The sequence below is a fragment of the Lemur catta genome, chromosome 19 (genome assembly GCF_020740605.2).
Source record: "Lemur catta isolate mLemCat1 chromosome 19, mLemCat1.pri, whole genome shotgun sequence".
In the NCBI taxonomy this organism is placed as follows: Eukaryota; Metazoa; Chordata; class Mammalia; order Primates; family Lemuridae; genus Lemur; species Lemur catta.
Genome location: NC_059146.1, coordinates 28,503,079 through 28,519,556, shown reverse-complemented (window position 1 = coordinate 28,519,556; position 16,478 = coordinate 28,503,079). Strand labels below are relative to the sequence as shown.

Here is a 16,478-nt window from a genome sequence, read left to right as displayed (position 1 = left end):
CCTGATTTCTGTCTCTCTGGTCTCCATTTGAGCAGAATGTAAAAATCATGGCTTCCTTTTTTTTTTTTCTTTCTGAATATGAGATTTATGAGAGAAAAGCATTTTGTGTGACTAGCTTTGGTAAAGCAGCTCTGGTGCATTGTTTTTTGGTACTTTGTGGTATCAATATTCACAGTTTGGGTCCCTTTGCTCTCAGAAATAGCCTTTTCTGTTGCTTTCCTTTGCAATCAGCTGTGTGTGTTGTTCAATCATAAAGAGTGATACTAGGTAAAAATTCCCTCCCATCTTCTATGTCCTTAAGAGCTTGCCTTGTGACCACGTGGGGGCCCTTCCTCTTGGTCTCCACAATAGGGAGATGCAAACTGTTGCCTTTGCATTCAGTGGCCAGCATAAACGTGGCTGGAAACTGGAGATTTTGTTTTGAACATGGCAAGCTCTCAGGAGTGCCCGGCATAAGAAGGCCCATTCAGAAGGGGCTTTTGTCATCTCTACCTAAGCCTATTGCTGGGAAGATGAGGGGATCTTCGAGATTGTTTTGTTGACAGAACAGAAGACAAACTCTGTAAAATGATTGAAGGAGGTTTCCTCTGAGCCAAATTTTAGGACCATAGTCTGGAGCCACAACCAAGAAGCCTTGAGCAAGTGGACTCGCTGTGGCTGTGTTACGGTTTGGTTTTATATATTTTGAGGAGACAGGAATTACAACTAAAGTTATAAATCAATACATGGAAGGCCAACATCAATTTGGCCCAACAAGGTGGGACATCTCAATGTGGGGGCTTACACGTCATAGGTGGGTTTAGGGATTCTGTGGTTGACAATTGGCCAAAAGAGTTAGGGTTTGTCGAAAAGACTAGGAATCAGTGGAAAGGAATCCTGCGTTAAGATAAGGTGTTACAAAAAGCTCAGCCACTTGTCCATGAGGCCAAATCACAAGAACGAGGACAAGTGGTTTGAGAAGGAAGGAAAGAGAGTTTTACTTTGTTCACAAAGGAGGAAATACGATAGACCTTCTAGTCTCAAAATCCCGAATTTTCCTGAACATGGGTAGAAATACAAAGATTTTAAAGGGAGGATTCTGGGCTTCAGGCGATTACTGTGGTTAACTATTCTAATGGACCCTTTTATGCCAGAAACATTGCCTGTGTAGTCCACCAGCAGCCCACCTGTGGGGCTGGTGCCATGTGGGAGTTTTAATGGAAGACTTAACCTGCCTCATGGATGCAGTCCAGGCTGCTGTTCCCAAAAGAGTAGGGGAAGTTTTAAGAAGACAGAAAATCTTTTTGCCCCCCTTTTATTTCCAGGCCATTCCCTCTGTTATATATTCCCCAGTCTCAATGTTTCCTGTCCGTATCTATGGGAGGAGGGGCGACGTAGTCATCCTTCTACTTCCTGCTGAAATGGGACCACGTTTCGGTGGGATGGTTTATGCTTGTGTATGTCATGACAAAGCTTTGGCAGTTTACAACAACAGAAGAAAAAGCAATAAATACAACAGTGAGGATTGGCAAGGCAAAATGGACTGTCACCTTGTGGGCAGTGTGAACAGGGACCTGACCAAGTGAAGGATCCCCGGAGCTAAAGGAAAACTTAGCTGCAGAAACCCGAGCCAGTGTGGAGACGTCTGAATTTTCATGATGAACATGTGTGGCTCCGTAAGGCCGTGGGGTTACTATGGGCATTACAGATAGTGTGGAAAAGTACCGCCCATATGTGTTTTTATTAAGACAGTTATTAAAAGTGAGGGGAGCTAAGACAAGTGACCACAGACTGCTAGCACTACTCTTGATAGTGGAGAATATTGCTCATGGCTCCCCAGCCGCGGCAGATTAGAGTTGGGGGAATGGGAAAGGGTAAGAAAGGAACTAAGGAAGTTCCACCTACAAGGGGTTCCCTTACTGGTCACTATCTGTCCCACAGTGACATTGATTAAGTCCGTGTTGGAGCCGCTGCAAACTGAAAAGAAGAAGAAGGGGAAGATGAGACAGAGTTGCCCTCCCCAGAAAAGTTGGAATCCCCTAATCTTCCCCTGGACCCCATGCCTCCGACCCCTGCTATCCCTCATCATATGGAGGAAGAAGTGGAGTTACTCCCTCCCCACCTAAACCAGAAAAGCTGAGTGGGAGTTCACTGGCTCCCCTTTCCCCTTTACAACAGGGAATGCTGCAAGCTAAAAGAGAGGGTGATATGGACGCGGTGCACACCGCTGTTCCCATCACAGTTAGATCAGTGATTGCACCTGGAGTAGACCCTCAACATCCTGATGGTGTTTAGGAAGCTAATTATGAACCTTTTCCTTTTAAATTGTAAAAAGAGCTTAAGTTGGCTGTTCAGCAATATGGGACTAATTCCCCTTTCACATATGGAATAGTTCAAGGGATAGCCGAAGGAAATAGGTTGATTCCTGCAGATTTGTTGGCTCTTTCTAAAGCCATATTATCTCCAGGTGAATTTACTCAATTTAAAATGTGGTGGGTGGATCATGGTGAGACTCAGGCAACTTACAGCCATAATGACAATATTAACATTTCTTTAGATCAATTGACAGGGACAGGAAAGTGGGCTACTGTGGCTCAGCAGCTGCCTAGGACTGATCAGACTGCTGAGTTCAACTGGTTACAACGTGGTGCTGATAACACCACGGTCGGGGGTTCGATCCTGTAGGGGCCACCAATACACCAGTCACTGCCAGCAATCTGGTGATCTGTCTTGTGGCTGTAGTGATGGCTCCTGCTGGAAGTACACCCTCTGCCCAGGCCAATGAAAACTTTACTTACTGAGTTTATGTACCTAGTCCTCCTTTACTGCAATCTGTGTCTTCAGCAGAACCCTTGATCCCTGTCTATGGTAATGACTCCCCTTGGATGCCCGGTCCAGTGGATACTAGTCTGCCTTTACATCCTAATGTGGAAGGCACCTGACTCCCTGAGAATTTCTCTTTATCTATTTCCTCCCTTTGTATATGTTGGGCGCCCTAGAAAACTGTGTTAACATCACCTTGCAAGCCTGGTTATCAATATGTATGAATAACCCTTTGATAAAATGGTTCTCTCGCCTAATTCCTCTTCTGGACTCAAGTCACTGTGTGCCTCTCCCTTATAAAGACACCTGTGATCCCATTAGGCTCTAGTCAGATAATCCAGCAGAATCTCCCAATATTAAGATATTTCACTTTCTCTCAGTTGCCAAAGTCCTTCTGCCATAGCAGGTAACTTTCCCAGGGCACAGGCAACAGTTTCCAGTTACATGGGGTCCCCTTATTCAGCTGGGCACAGACTTAGAGGAACTTCAAAATGTTTTGTGTTCATATACACCACGTTTAATAAACATCATCCTTTTCCTGGGCACTTGTCCTGTGTCCTTGATCATGGTAAGGTCTTGTCCCTGTAGTCAGACTCCCTTATGCACACCCAACTGAATAAGAGGGTCCCACTGCCTCTCTCCACCTCTGACATTGACGCCATTAGACAACATGGGTACCGATCTCTTTGGGGGTGGTGACTTCAGACAGAAAATGGCTCCAGTCAGCTTGTCATACGCTTATTGGTCAGGACCACTTCCTGTTGGATTAACGTCAATGATGAGTGACTTATAAAGCTCCAGCTCTTCCGGGTGAAGTCAGAGCATTAGTTGGTCGATGCCATGAGCAGACTAACTATGCATTCCTTTTTTTTCTGGTCGTGTTTTTCAATTATTTTTATTCTACTTTTTATTTGCCTAATGAAGTACCTTCGATTTCATTATCATTTTCATTTCTCAGGTCTTTTAATTCGTTTTAACTTTTTAAAATCGTTTTTCATGGATTCACTTTTTCCATTTATAAAGGAAAGGATTATTGAAATTTTACTAGAAAAAGTGCCTGAGATGAGAAAATTCCCATTGACATGGCCAACGGGAAAGGAGATGATCTTAAAGCCGGTGACTAAGTTTATGATCCGTGAGTTGCTGATGTTTGTACTAAACAAAACACCTTCATTTTTATACTGGATTTATATTAAATATGTCCAAAACCAAATCATGTATTTCTTCAAAAAGAGGATTCATCGTCGCCGACCACAAGTAAGTGTGGTTTAATTATTACTTATAAATCCTTTGCCTTGGCAACTTTTTGTCGTAAAATGGAAAAAATGTCATTACCTATGATTTGGAATATGATAATACGTAAAGCACTTTGTCGTAAAATGGAAAAAATGGAATTACTTATGATTTGGAATATGATAATACGTAAAGCACCTTGTCGTAAAATGGAAAAAATGGCATTATCTATGATTTGGAATATGATAATACGTAAAGCACTTTGTCGTAAAAGGGAAAAAATGGCATTACCTATGATTTGGAATATGATAATACGTAAAGCATTTCTCGTAAGATGGAAAAAATGGCATTATCTATGATTTGGAATTTGATAATACATAAAGCACTTCATCTTAAAATGGAAAAAACGGCATTATCTATGATGTGGAATATGATCATACATAAAACTTGACGAAACGGAGCCTACGAAACAATTACATGTGAATTGGAAATAAAATTTAAAAATGTAACAGCAGAGATTGTGGATGAACGACGAATTATAAATCCCACACGTTACCTTAACCATTTTGCGAGATCAAATACACTTTGTATTGTTTGCTGAGCTGATAATGCACGAGTGGTGTCACCGACGACTCAGAAATGTCCATCGTGGGTGCTTTCTTCGTCTCACCCACTCTGCCTCCCCGACAAAGGCAACACGGAAATAAAGTGTTATTTACACGCAGTGTGGCCTCCTGTCTGTTCCTGTGGGGATGTCCTGCTCGGGTTGGGGTGATTCTCTGCCTGTACTTGAGGAGGGGAGGGGTCTCAGTGTGAAGAGAACCTTGGGCTGGGGGAGGAGATCTCCGTGGGGTCTGGGCTGCTGAGAGCTCCCAGCCTGCCTGGGTTTAGGGAACGGGGAGGTTTCAGGGGGTGAAATTCTGGAGTCAGTCCTGAGGGCGTTTGAGACCCTCGGGCCTCCGTGGGGGAAGCACAGGGGGGAATAGGTACCAACCATGGGTGCCTTGAGGGGGCCTGTCCTACTTTCATAGGAAGAATCTAACCGGGGAACCAGGTAGAAATGGTCTCCTTAAGAACTGAGAACAGAAAATGTTAGGTTTTTTCCAGGTGGGAATCTGAAAAGTATGTTTAGGACAGAATGTGGTTAATGCAAAACGTAAGCTTGTAACACAATAGCCTGGAGAGTCCCCAGTCTTTGTCAATCTAACAGACAGCTACAGCCAGCATTCCTTCCCCCTCCCTCCCTGATAGAGAACAAGTTCTTTCCTCCCTAGCTCTCCTGACTGGAGCAACGCCTGAGCTGAAGGATGCATGTGACTGGGCAGAGGTCTTAGCAGTTGGTTGTTTGCAAAAGAATTAATTACAAAGGGCTGCTCTGGCCCACTTGGTTACTCCCCCGCAAAACCCTCTGTACAACCTAGGCTCTCCCCATTTCTCTCGTGGACTCTCTTTTCCCTTCACCCATCTGCACCCAGATGCTCAAAATAAACAGCATTTTGCTACACACGAGGCTTCTGTGTCTCTGTCTCAGCTCCGGACCTAACAGGGAATGGATGGGGCGGGGATTCGGGTCCCCCCTGGGCAGGAAGCCTTCAAGGCACATTTGGGTTGGGACAGAGGAAACTTGAAGCTCTGCAGCTCTAGAGCCAACCCCGGCAGTGTGAAAGTGACCTGCTAGGGGGCCGAAACACTCACATGTCTTTCTGGCTCCACATCTCACACCACCACACCCAGTGTCTCCATTCTTCTGGGCTCCAGGCACTCCCAGGCCTTCCCCTTTCCCTTTTCTTGATTCTTTCAGGATCCCCACCCTCTAAGTCCATTCAGGCTTTGAGTGCCTGGGCTCCCTGCTGGGTTTTCCCCATCCTTCCAGGCTGCACATTCTCCTACAGCTGCCACATCCTCTGTGCCCTTTATCCTGGCCTTCTCCCCATGCTCAGGCAGCTGTTCCGCCTCTGCTGGGGTCTTGGTGATTTTCCCTGTGTAACGAATCTCCTTCGAGTCTTCCTAACCAGCAGGCTTGCTTCAGGGTCCTCTTAGAGGACTGAGATTTTGCTTTTCCACACTCTCCCCCACCCACTCTCCCCACCCTTGCTGTAACTGCCCCCCTAGAAGCCTGTTTCAGAGCAGGCTGCTGACATCTCTTCCTGCTTGGCACCGGATACTGGTAAACACTGGTCCTCCTTCTGGAAATCTCTTTCCGGTGTATCTACTCCCCAACCCAGGCCCACCCTTCATTCCCCACACTTCACACAGCTGTTGGTCGGGCCCCTCCTCTGCTCAGACAGCCCACACTCAAACTCCCTTCCTCCCTTCAAAGGCTCCCCGCCCCAGCTCCACTTGGGCCTCAGTCTTATCAGGATGCCCTGCCACCTTCCTTGTGCTTCTCACTTCTTGACTCCATAGGATTCTCCCCTTCCTGTCACCTTCATCCCTCTTGCCCAGACCCCTCTTGGCCCCTTCAGCTGCAACCCCTCCTCTAAATCTGGGGCTCATGGGCCCCAGGGGATTTCTGTCTAGACATGCATCAGTCTAACTCCCTAAACACAGACACACACACACACACTCACAAGCACGGCCCAACGGCTGCCCTTACCCCAAGTCACACTGGCATGGACTAAGCCCCAGGCCTGTGGCTCCTGGCTCTGAGCGTGCCCACAGTGGACCTCCCTGAAGCCACTTCCTTCTGAGGTGAGATTGGGATTGCTCCCTTTCCTTAAGGGACGTACTTTTACACCGACTATGCTTTGGAGCCTTAGAACCTCCCATCTCCCAACTGCCCAGGATCCCAGCCATCCTTGTCCACACTGTCCCCCTCTAATGCCCCACATCCTACAGTTTCCTGTGGGGGATAAAGCAATGCCATCTTGGACGCTACTCCGCCATGTTAACTTCTGATTAAATCCAGTTCTGGGAATGCTGCTTAGGAAGCCAGGCTTTTGGCTTCCTAATATTCTTTGAAAATTACTGAGATAAGGCAAATTGATTAATTGGAGAAAAAGACATTTCAAGTTACTTAATGCATGCACACGGGATCCTTCAGAATGAAGACCCAGAGATGAGGGGGAACTTATCCATTCTCACGCTTCATATAACAAAGCCTGGACGGCCACATACAAATGTGAGTGTTCACGAAGGGCAGGAACTAACGCTAACAGGCTGAGTGGGGAAAAGCAGCCAGACCTGTGTGTCTAGAGTCTTTCTGGCCTCTTTGAGCATGTATTGCTTTTTCCTGGGCCTGGGGCAGGACTCTCTCTGGAATGGGGATCTTAGTCAAACAAGGTAGGTGAGATAACTACTTTATGGCTGGTTTCCACGTAGAAAACTTGTAGGTTTTATGGCTGGCTCTTGGAAAAAGCGATTCTGGCTTTCATGACACTCTTAGGGGAATAGAGATTTTAGTTTCTAGGGCTAGCTGCAGGGAGGAATGGGACTGAGAGGCAGGAGGACAGAAGTCAAGTCAGAGAAAATCTTTCATTTCTGAGGCCTTTATTTTGGGTTACTCTCTGCTGAGCCCCATCACTTCTAAGATTTCTACTTTCATCTACTTACCATAAATCCTGCCCATAGGCAAATTGTTGCCTTTCCCTGAGCAGTCACCTTCAGTTGTCCTGCATTCTTTCCCTCTGGTGTGTAAGTCCTGGGCCTGGGAGGTAACAGGGCAGGGATCTGCCATCTCATGTCCCCACTGCTCCAGACATGGCTTCTGTCCCCAAGTCCCTCAATGTCTCTTCCTGAGAAAGTGGACTTCTCAGCCTCTTTCTTTAGGCTCTCTGCTTCCTTGCCCTTTGTGGGTTGGGTTTCTACGCCTGCTCACCTCGGAACACATGACGATCCAGATGGGAGCTGAGTGAGCAAGACATGGGATGAGGGAATGGGGCACCCGAGGGCAATCTCGGAGAGTTCAGCTGCTTCTCTGTGGAGAGATGTGGCCACCTCTTAGATGCTTGTGCAGCACCGTCTGACTACAAGGGTGCCCACAAAGGGCGGCAGGTTTAGAGGAATGGGTCACTGCCAGCCCTGTCCACTGCAGGGCAAGGCCACTTTTGCAGCCTTCACGTTTGTTGCCGGGAACGCAGTTAGCAGTGGCAGCAAAATGGGTTCAGGAGGAATTACCATGAGGGAATAGATTTTTTAAAATAAGATATGATTCTGATTAAGAAATTTATGAAAAACCTGAGACTGTGGTTTGTGCCAAAGAAAAGATCATTTTCTCTAGTTTAGAGGCCATTCAATGGTTGTGAACTAAAAGTAAACTCTGATCCCCTGTGTCAACTGACTGGACCCCATAAAGGGGTATAAGGGATGACTACACTGGCTCATGTTCCTCTTCTTATAAATATTCATGATTCCTCTAAAGGTTGAGGAACGTATGTAGCTGGCCGTCCCGGTCAGTGCAATTCCTGTTCCGTTTTCCTGCCTGGACGCATGCGTTCCTGGCTTATGGCCAGGGGCCCTGTTTTCCAGCCTGCCAGAATGGCCACCCGCAGGTTGCACCCCTTTAGGAGAAATAAAGCTCTCTTTTGCAAATTATGAACCTAGTTATACATTTTTTGGGTTAACAAAATGGCGACCTGTACTGGGACCCAGGGAGAGCCCTGGTTTCTCCCAGGATGGTCAGAAGTCAAGGCACCAATGTCTGCAGGAGCCCGCTCATGGCTCAGTTGTCTCCCCAGCCTTGTTGGGAGAAATTCAGGTAAGCTGTCCTGAATCTAAGCTCTCCCACTTTGAAGACGAAGGTCTCAGAGACTCTTTTTCTGTCCGTCCCTCCACTTCACTTCTCCCTAGTTCTGGTTCCCTCCATCCGGACGCAGGAGGGAATGTCTTTGTCAGTCCTGCACTCAGGGGAGGGGACATAGTCAGACCCAGCTGGTCCATAAGGTTTTATGAGGACACTTGCCGAATCCAGCTCAGCACAAGGAACCCCAAACCAAGCGGCTCTGCAGAAATGAAGACAAAGTAGGCAATTATTAGGACTCATGGGCGCGAGAGACTCGATGCTTCTAAGAGCAAAGAGCCCTGTCCTTGGTGAGCACATAGCTTTTATTTGCACAACTCAAGAGGAAGGAGGGAACTCAAGGGCAGGAAACAGATGGATGTTTACTCCCCAATCTGTGTATTTTCAGAATTTTCAAAAAACATTCCCAGTCCTCCTCCATGACTGCGGTCACTGGAGACATGGCTGTTTACTTCAACCTCTCGGGTGCTGAGCAGCGGCTTTCCACAGGTTGAACTCGGCCTTCCTTCCTCCACACCATTCAGCATCAAGGAAACAGCCAGCTCACAGTTCCTGCTCTTACATCTCCCCCTTTGTGTTTGGGTTGCAGAGTTAGAAAGGTGGCCTTTGCAGTTTCCCGCCTGAGGAGGCCTGGAAGGGATCCTCAGATGCACTGGAGGACTAGACAAAATACAAACGAATGTGATTAAGACATTTCCCAGTAACCCTCCCACAGCCCTCGGACCCAAGCAACAGGGTTCAGAGACTGTAACCCATCTGTAATTCCAGCCAGTGTTTCACTGTTAGGAAGTAGAGGCAGGACAGTAATCACAAAACTGTAAGGGATATTTTTATCTCTTTTTATTTTCTTTTTCAGTTTTGAATGAGTAACTGGCTGTTCCCGATTGGCCTTGAATTTTTTACAAAACGTAGTTCAGTGAGCTTTATGGTAATGTCAGACACTTAGTAAGTGAAGCTTTAGTAGGCAAAAGATGGATAGAAAGTTTAATAAACTTTACCTTTTAACTCCACAGTGGTAGATTAACCGTTTGAGTTCTGAATTTTTGATGTATTTTGTCCATTTGTTTAAACATGTATAGAAGAATAGAAATCCAAAAGGCTTCATATATAAGTCTTATAAACTGGGAACAGAGAACTTTGTTGTTTTAACTAGAGATTGACTTTTCACTTTAGCCAACTTAATCACATACAAAATTCTTTAATACATTCTTCTCCACGAACCTTATTTGACTTGCTCGGACTATCTTCAGCATGGTTGGAATTTCTGTTTTTGCTGCAAATTTTCTTTCTTAAACCACCAGTTATTTTTAGGACAAAACTTTTCATATAAGTTTCTTCTCTATACAAAATTATTCTCTTTCTTTTTAACTTTCCTTATCAAAAATACATTCTCATATCTTTAACTTTCTTCACATTTCTCTGTGCTACTTAGTGGTTTCTTCTATCTCTCGATCAATCTGTGCTTGTGCTCCCCAAGCTTGAGTAGCATTGGCATGTCATCGTTGCACAAATTCTGTGGTTTGGATAGTCTGAGGTAATGCCGTCCCAGAGACTGCTGCCGTAGCCCTCAAGGCTATGATGCTATCCATAATCCCAAAAACCTTTGGACCCTTTCAATAACCCACACATTATCTCCCACAAGGCATGCATATCTGGGGATCCTTCCCAAGATGTGGTTTGATTTACAGAAATCCAGACTCCTAGTCTACATCATAAAAGGAAGTAGGAATGATTCGAATTTTGTACAGAGACACTTAATGAAGAATACACCTTACAACAAATGTTGCTGCTACACAAAATCTCTCAAGTGGTGCAGTTCCAAGCAGTACTATCCACTAACATGACATAAGCGCTACGAACACAAGCTTGCACAAATGAAAAACAGAACTACTAGGCTTAGAGAATAATTAGTGGAATGTCTATAATGTCTCTTTTGGGAAGAGATCTCTGTCCCATTTAGAGTACAGGTATTGAAGATTCTCACACACCATTTCAAGGCTTCATGTTGGTTACAGTTTCTGCCCCGACCACTGCAGTTCTTCGTGGCATATCCCTTGGTGACCAGTCAATAACAATTCTTTCACTGTTGTTTAGTAAAACAACCAGTTTTTCTCCTCCACAGTTCTCCCAATAGATATGGTCATCCTTCTCTGACCATCTGGTGTTCTGATGGCAGGGAGGTCGGTCCGGCAGGGTTTCCAGGGTGGCATTGGGGTCTGTAAAGGAAAAACTACGGCCTGACAGAAGATGTAATTTACCAACAGAACCACTGTAGTAAGGGGTTATTGATACATATTGATAACCACCCTTGCTCCAGCAAGGACTTCCAGCACTGTGTTGAATAGAAGTGGAGATTCCGGGCAACCTTGTCTGGTTGAAGTTCCAAGCAGGAATGCTTTCCATTTTTCCCCATTCAGTATGATACTGGCTGTGGATTTATCATATATGGCTTTAACAATTTTGAGATATGATTCATCTATGTCTATTTTGTTAAGAGTTTTTATCAAAAAAGTGTGGTGAATTTCATCACAAACTTTTTCTACATCTACTGAGAGGATCATATGTGGTCTTTGTTCTTGCTTTTATTTTCATGGTGTGCTATAAAAGCAAGCTCCTTATCTATCTGGTAGGAACGTGGACACTAAAACCCACCACCACACAAAAACAAAACAAAACAAAACAAAACAAAACAAAATGACTCGAAATTCTCCAGAATTTAGTACATTTCTCAGGCCAGAGTTCGAGAACGTTTTCCAGTCTGGCTCCCTCATGCACAAACATCCTTCCTGGCTTGAATCCCTAAATGCCCTCACCTCAAGTCTGCGTCCCTGTTATCCTGTCATCCCCAGTCCCTCCTGGCTCTCTGGCATCCAAGACTCCCCTGAATTCTGCTCTCCCCCTTGCCTGTGTGCTCTGGCTGATGGCAGAGTCAGCCTGTGCATCTGGTGGCCCTTCTTAACCCCAATGTCAGGGTGTTAACCTGTGACTTCGAGAAAATTATCCTTCCCTCATGTCCACATCTCACTCTTCAGCTCTGTCCAAGTTGGAAGAACGTCATCCTCAACTTCACTGCAAAAGCTCAGTTGCTCTTCCCTTACCAGGTGGGCCGACCCCCCACTCGGAGTCCACAGGCCAATCCTGAGCTCCCCCAACCAAAGCCCTCCTCACTGGACCCTCTAGAGCCTCAAAACCCCAAATCACACTCAACCCCCAAATCCTTATTCAAGCTTCACACTGTCCCACACCCAGTCGGCCTTGTCAGAGCGCATTCTTCCAGACCCCACCTCACGGCCCACTCCTGCTTTCCACCCCAAACCTCCAGACAGGTCTCCCAAGCATCCAGACCAGACTCAACACCTGTAGGCATAAAAGCAAGACAACTCAGAGGGGGGATTCTACTTCTCAGTCCCCGTGACCTGTGTGTGGATCCTCTGTAGGAGACTCACACCAACTTTGAGAAAACAACAAAGACAGGCAAGTGGTGAGAGCCCAAATGTCTGCTTTGAGAGCAAGGCCAGGGCAGGTGCCCAGTCAGGGGCCTGGTGAGGCCCCATCCAGGGCCGAGAGCCACTGGGACCTCTCTGTCCATTAGAGGGCAGCTCTCCACCACTGGCTTGCTAAGGATGCCTTATGTTTTTCTTGGGTGTCATGAAGCCAAGGCTGGCACTTAAGGCTGCTGAGGTGAGGAGCCTTTGCCTTTTTCCGGTTCTAGAGACCAGGTCCATCTTTGCCTCACAGCCCTCACCCGACATGGCCATTTCTCCCTCACACAGACTCACATCGCCTTCTTCCTCTTCTAGACTGAAGTCACTCTCTGCCTCTCCCTTATAAAGACACATGTGATCCCATTAGGCTCTAGTCAGATAATCCAGCAGAATCTCCCAATATTAATTAAGATATTACACTTACTCCCAGTTGCAAAAGCCCTTCTGCCATAGCAGGTAACTTTCCCAGGGCACAGGCAACAGTTCCCAGTTATATGGGGGCCCCTTATTCAGCCCAGCACAGAATTAAAGGAACTTCAAAATGTTCCACGTCCATAAACACCATGCTTAATAAACACCATCCTTTTCCTGTGCACTTGTCCTGCGTCCTTGATCATGGTCAGGTCTTGTCCCCATAGTCAGACCTCCTTATGCTCCCCCAACCCAATGTGAGGGTCCCACTGCCTCTCTCCACCTCTGACAGGGGCGCCATTAGCCAACATGGGCACCGATCTCTTTGGGGGTGGTGACTTTAGACAGAAAATGGCGCCTGTCAGTGTGTCATGCACTTATTGGTAAGGACCACTTCCTGTTGTATTAACGCCCATGATGAGTGACTCATTTTGAACTGAAGGGAAAAAAAGGGTAAAGAGCTTTTTTAAAAAAATCAAAATCCCACGGAAATTACTTTACCCAGGACTTTGATCCACAGGCCTCATTAGGTTACTTATCAGGGCAACTAAAGTTTGCCATGTGAGCAAGTTCCAGTTTCATCAGAAGAAATTTGGATCCAGCTGCCTTTTACAGACTGGTGAGTTTGTGTTACCATATTATGGCTGGAGTTCTAGGGTAAAATCTATGAGAACTTTGTGTGCGTGTGTCAGAGAGCGTATATGTTTAGGTATGTTTTGTGTATGTCCATATATTACATGTTTGTGCTTACATGGTTCAAGACTGGCTTAGAAATAAGGGAGGACTCATAAATTAAACAAACCCAGATGATCCATGTGAATTTAGTAATCTTTGGTAAATAAGCTGGGTTAGTATTAAAAAATAAAAAGGTGTATTTAGTAAAGCAATGTAGAAATGTTTTCAACTGTCAGCATACATTTGTTTTTTGCCTGGGTTTTACTGGACATTTTCATGTTCTTGAGGTGTCAAGATTTGACATAAAGGTTATGAAAATACAAAGTCAGCCAAAGACAAAATAATGTGTGATTTTTGATAAGTAAATATAATATTTGTTCTAATGGTAATCACTAAATCTGAGTTACCAACAAAAAAATACCTATGTGTTTAACTTTGAAGTAAAAATGCAAATGTGCCTAAGTGTCAGCAAATTAGAATAAATCAAACACCAAGTAGAGCAAAAAAAAAAAAAAAAGAAACCCCAAACTTATGGTTAGATGTTTCTGAAAATATTTTGGTTTTGGTCCTTTAATCCTAACTGCAGGTATAGTTACTTCCACAAATTCAATGTCTGTAGAGAGGTACACAAAAGGTGTTTCTTTCTCACTATCATCTGATATTAACAGTACTGTTAGGGATTCAAAGTTGTCCTAGTAGTTGTAGTTAGAAGAACTTAAATTGGAAGCTTTAGTTTTCCCCTGCTCTTGTCCATTTTTGTCCCACTCCTTACAAGCTGGCCAGTATGTGTAAATTATGTTGCTGTAACAAAGTTTTGGCCTAGAAAAAATTTCTAATTTATTAATTTTCGTGTATTAATTTATTTTAAGATAAAAGAGAATGATGGTTAAAATCCAAGAGAATCTCAAAACAGTCTTACTCTTCATAAATATTTCATGTACTCAAGTTTACACCCCCCAAAAAAATTGTTTTGAGACTATTTAGATTGTTTTTATAGATTGTTTTTAAAACAGCTTAATCTTGATCCTCATGCAAAAAGCATGTTACCACTTTGTGTCATTGTTTGAGGTGCTAACAATTGGCCCTGAAGGTTTTTAGCTTTCAATCTACAGTCAGGTGATCTTATATTGATGGGATTCAAAAAACTAACTCAAAGTGAAGGCTTCAGAAGCAAATTTTTCTGACTTTGCCTTGTCTGCCTGCCTCTTGTACCAATTCTTCCCTGAAGCTAGCCATAACAACCAGACTCCCTCTACCCAAGGCAGCTTGTAAAGGCCAGAACCCCTTCTTTCTGAGAGCTGGCCAGAAAATCTAAAATTATCTATGTAAAATGGCCATAAAGTAATTATCTGACCTATTTTCCTTTTACTTTGCTTTACTGTAAAACCACATGCCAGAAAGAGCCTTGCTCTGCACCCAGAAGGGAAGAAGGCACACTCAGAGGTCAAGCAGGATCTAAATATAAAAGCCTTACTGGTTCCTCGACTCAGGCTGTTAGAATTAGCTCATACCCTTTTTCTCCAATCATATTTTACACAACTGTCTATACTCTAAATGTAAAATTTGGACAGTTTCGCCTGTACCTTTCTTTGGGTGTGCCTGCCTCACAGCTGTCCATACTCCAAACATAAAAGTCGGACCATTTTCTCTGCATCCGTGAATGTTCATTCTGAAGGCATCATTTATAAGTTTTCATTCTTTCTCCTACTAATCTTCATGTCAATAAATTCTCAGCAGGTCTTTACAGGATGGAGTCAATGCTGAGTGACGTATAAAGCCGCCGCTTTTCCTGGAGAAGTCAGAGCATTAGTTGGTGGACACCGTGAGCAGACAATCTATGCATTTTTTTTTTTTTTCCTGGTCCTGGTTTTTAATTACTTTTGTTCTACTTTTTTTTTTTTTTTTTTGCCTAATGAAGTACCTTTGATTTAATTATCAATTTAATTTCTCAGTTCTTTTAATTGTTTTTTACTTTTTAAAATCGTTTTTCATGGATTCACTTTTTCCATTTATAATGAAAATGATTATTGAAATTTTACTAGATGAAGTGCCTGCCATGAGAAAATTCCTAACTGATCAATTCACTGGAGCAATAACATGGCCAATGGAAAAGGAAATGATCTTAAAGCTGGTGACTACATTTATAACCCATGAGTTGCTGTTGTTTGTACTAAACACAACAGCTTCATTTTTATATCAACAGATTTATATTAAATGTGTCTGAAACAAGATCACATATTTCCTCAAAAACTGGATGCATCGTCACCCACCACAAGTAAGTGTGGTTAAATCATTACTTATAAAACCTTTGCTGTGTCTGCACTTTGTGGTAAAATGCCACACAGCTGTCCATACTCTAAACATACCCTAAAAGTTGCAGACTTTTTCTTGTACCTTTCTTTAGGTGTGCCTGCCACACAGCTGTCCATATTCTAAACATACACAAAAAGTTGCAGAGTTTTTCTGGCACCTTTCTTTGGGTGTCCCCTGCCACACAGCTGTCCTTTATTACCCAAAAGGTTGCACTCCTGGGTGAGGGTAACAAGTCCCTAGAGAGGGACCTGGGTGAGATGTGGGGGTCGAGAGAGAGAGAGAGAGAGAGAGAGAGAGAGAGAGAGAGAGAGAGAGAGAGAGACCCGAAAAGTCGCATCACCCAGAACTCTGAGTGGGTTTATATATGTTTTTAGGGCTGGGGGTAGGGGTTTCTTTGGCAGGAAGATTTATGGTGGGGAGAGCAAGGAATTTTCCATTGCAGTTTTAGGGCCGGTATTGAGAAATAGGAGGGGCTGGTGGTATGTGTGGACTCTAGGAACCGAGACTCTTACCAGGGTAACCATCCAGGTGTGGTCATCCTTTAACTTAGCTGGGCCTTGCAGGCATTGTCCTTGGCAGGTCTGGTGGGCTTCTTCTTTTTCCATTAGGGAAGGGAGGGGTGCCTGCCACCAGCCTTACATTCCAGCCCTTTAGTGATAATAGGGCGCTGGGGTCTCTCTGGTTACTTTGTACTTTTGAGGGGTGTAGTCGGGGCTATGGGCTGGAGTTGGCTGGTGGAGGGGTTACTGGAAGGGGAGAGTAGGGATGAAGAAGCATCTGATTTACTGCCACTCTGGATAATTCCTGCAGGAGGCATTGGA

At 44.6% G+C, this 16,478-nt stretch overlaps 1 long non-coding RNA gene across 1 annotated transcript; it reads right to left on the bottom strand.

Moving 5' to 3' along the window:
• Window positions 1-9,030: 9,030 nt before the first annotated feature.
• Window positions 9,031-11,089, bottom strand: LOC123624068. The gene is made up of 3 exons (XR_006730058.1): window positions 10,762-11,089; window positions 9,772-9,894; window positions 9,031-9,433 (listed from the first exon to the last, which is right to left on the bottom strand). It is a non-coding gene; the product is annotated as an uncharacterized LOC123624068 (long non-coding RNA).
• Between the last annotated feature and the right edge of the window lie 5,389 nt (window positions 11,090-16,478).